The sequence below is a fragment of the Temnothorax curvispinosus genome, unplaced genomic scaffold (assembly GCF_003070985.1).
Source record: "Temnothorax curvispinosus isolate PA1 unplaced genomic scaffold, ASM307098v1 QBEX01000425.1, whole genome shotgun sequence".
Classification (NCBI taxonomy): Eukaryota; Metazoa; Arthropoda; class Insecta; order Hymenoptera; family Formicidae; genus Temnothorax; species Temnothorax curvispinosus.
Window position 1 is genome coordinate 49,913 of NW_020210205.1, and position 3,532 is coordinate 53,444.

The 3,532-nt window shown below is 33.9% G+C and overlaps 1 pseudogene; it reads right to left on the minus strand.

The window, feature by feature from the left end:
- Nucleotides 1-216: 216 nt before the first annotated feature.
- LOC112454179 lies at nt 217-1,348 on the minus strand (annotated as a pseudogene).
- Between the last annotated feature and the right edge of the window lie 2,184 nt (nt 1,349-3,532).

The following is a 3,532-nucleotide window of genomic DNA, read 5'->3' on the forward strand; positions in this document are numbered from 1 at the left end:
AGAATTGCACAAATCCATGCAGTTTCGGATGATGTGTTACTCTTAACAGCTTCTAGTAAACTCGTCAAAAATGCCAAAAGATGGTTTGATCTAAATGTAACAACATTGATCGAATCGTGGCAGATATTATAAAGAAGCCATAATACGTCGATTTAAACGGAAGATATTGTTTCATAATTCCCATCTACTCGCTGGAAAAATGTGTTTGTTCCTCTCGTACCATGATCTAATGAGAAAAATAAAAAAATAACATAAAAAAGAATTATGCAAAATATTCTTTTAATAATAAATACCTAAGTAAAACTTTTCCGACATGTGATTCCTCGGTTTTGACAGAAGCATAATCGTGCATAATACGAATATCATCGTGAACGTCAAATGTGAACAGAGGCCCGCTCTTTCCTCGTGCCTAATCGCAATATTACATACATTAAAATAACATGCCAACATTGTGATATTGCTTCATAAGTTTTATCATTTGGTATATTTACCTTAGTTACAATAAAATCAGTTACAGTTGCAGTAAAACGTATAATGGTGCGGTAATATAAGATTCTCCTTGACATACATTAACTGATCTGCCATTACTGTTTTAAGCTCGCTGAATTCGGGCCTCAGAACTTCTAAACATCTCTGAAGAACCTAATAGATAGAATTACCTGTATGTGAAAATTTAATTTATGCAGCAGAACATTATATATCATGCCAATGTTACTCCAAAAGTGACACTGGAGTATTTTAATAACTTAAACGTTCTCTAAACCACTGAGACATTCACCTTTCTTCATTATAACACTCCGACGATGGTCAGATCCATCCCAATAACTGAATGTGATCTCAATTTCTTCTTCCTTCAACGCGTTCTGCTTTCTAGCCCATTCTTGTCTCAATTCTTCCCTAAGTTTATTTTCCTCCTCGTCCCTTTCCCTACTGGCAAAAAACATGTATCTACATCTGGATTTTTCTAAATCTTCTTAATCGCAGGGCCATCAGATTGCACATTTTCTGACTGCGGGGATTTTTTGGCATTGTCTTCGTCAGAAGACATCTCAGCTTCATCTTCGTCTTCGTTCAGATTAAAAGACAAAGCTTGAATCTGTCTCTTCTGTTTGTTCTTTTCTGTCTGCTTCGCCGCTAGTGCTCTTTCCTTTTCCTGCTCTTTTTCACGTTCCTCCTATCAAAGCATAAAATACACGTACAAAAATACAAATTATGAGATAATCAGGATCATAAAAAGATTGTAAGAAATTACTTGTGGGTATCAGGATTCGTGAATGTTCGCTCAATTTAACGGCGGATTTTCTCTTGCATTCCGCGTGATCGACAATACATGCACATTTCGTGGCATCTAGCCTTAGCATCTTTGTGGTATCGTCATCATGCATTAGGATTTTCTTCATATCCTATCTTCTGAAGAAGCCCATCGAAAGTTCTTGATATGTATGACTAGATGACATTCAGAGCACTAGGCAGAAATCACACACACACACACACACACACATATATATATATATATTCACGGCAAACCACATATATAACATCGTGTTATTTTTATAACCTATTTACGCAAACGTTACTTCTGTAGTAACTTACGATACGATAATTCCTCCGCGTAAACGGGAGATTTTATAGTAACTAATTATGATCGGAAATCAAGAGCCACCGTTGAAAGTAGTGAAGGTTACGTTTCTCTGATTGAGAGACGACGACGTATCTTAATATGAATTACTGTAAGTTACTATATAGATGTACTCACTCGCGTAAACATATAGTTCGACAACTTTTACAAGACAGCATATACGTACGTGTGCCATTTTGAATATACCTTCCTTCTTTTAAAGATCTCCTCGACATCTCTCTGTGGTTAATACTTTATATATTTCACTTACTACGTTTACACGCGAGCGTTACTTCTGTAGTAAACTTAACGATAATTCCTTCGCGTAAACAGAATTTTCCTTCGCGTAAACGGGATTTTGTAGTAACTTACGATAATTTACTCCGCGTAAACGAGTGAATTATCGTAAGTTACTACAGAAGTAACGCTCGCGTAAACATACAGTTTGACAACTTTTACAAGACAGCATATACGTACGTGTTTGTACGATTTTGTAGATACACCTTCCTTCTTAAAGATCTATCGGCATCAGCTCTCTACGGTCAATACTTATATATATTTCACTATCTGTCACGACGCGGCAACGGTCACGACTATCACACACTTTACACTTATCCTTTTCTAGGTTGTAAAAAACTGTCACTGTCACGCACTGCGACAGTGCACGAATGCACTCTCGTGTCAAAAATGGGAAAGTGACACACCAGCCGCCATTTTTGTCCGACGTTTCTTAAAAAAAAATTTTCCACATTTGGACTTTGCATCGCAATATCTTCGCTCGTAGGGCACGTAACGGAAAAAAAAGACTGTTATTTATAAATCAAACCCCAAGCTATCGATCGAACCTACTTAGAAATTGATCCGTTCACTCGTTATTGAGATCTCAAAATCTCGGATACTCGCAACTCATGCGTTCGCGTAAAAGAGTCACGGTGCGTCTCGCTTCGCGCGTACTTGGCGCGAGACACTACCGTGTCTCTTGATAACTCGTTATTCTTATTGAAAGAAGCAACTTGTTACCGTTACTCATTACTCATTGAAAGAAATAACTTATCGTTACCGTTACATTAAACAGATAGAAACAGAATAATTGGATTACATGAAAAAAGGCTCATAAAAGAATCAAAGAATTTTCTAAGATATTTCAAATTTTGTTAATGATATTTTTTAAATATAAAATATGAAATATTTTGTAACGTATTGACTTTTTGATTGACTTTACCTCGATAATTTTATACATAGAATAATGAAAAGAATCGATTGTTGTAAAAAGAAAACAGAAAAAGTTATTTTAAAAACTGCATTTTGTAGACGCATTTAATTTGCAAATTGCAAATATAAAAACTAATATTATTATTCGATTTCTTTTACTATTCTGTGTGTAAAAATATGAAGGTAAAGTCATCGAAAAGTGAATACTTTACGAGATATTTTATATTTTATATTAAAAATATCATATAATTTAAAATATCAGAAAATTCCTTAACATAAGAGAACTTTATTGCAGTGTAAAAAAAATCATACAATTCTATTTAAAAAAATAGAATTTTATATGACGATGATTTTATGTGACCTAAAAAAATTAATTTAAAAAAAATTGATTTTATTATCATTTGTCCTTCTCCAAGTCATACAACTTTTGTCTAAAACATTTTTTCTAAAACTACATGAGATATCGATATTTGACTGTTCAAATTACATCCAAAACTTTTTCATTTTTGATTGTAGAAAAAAATTGCTTTAGACAAAAGTTGTTTGGTTTGAAAAGAGGACACATAATTCTTACGTGAGTTATGTCGTAGATGTCGTTTTTAAAAAATTTTAAAGGCGACTAATTTCTTAAATAACTTGATTTTGCCTTTGAGAGAAAAGTTGCAGATCTCGAGACGTTTTCGAAACCCTAATCTCTCTTTC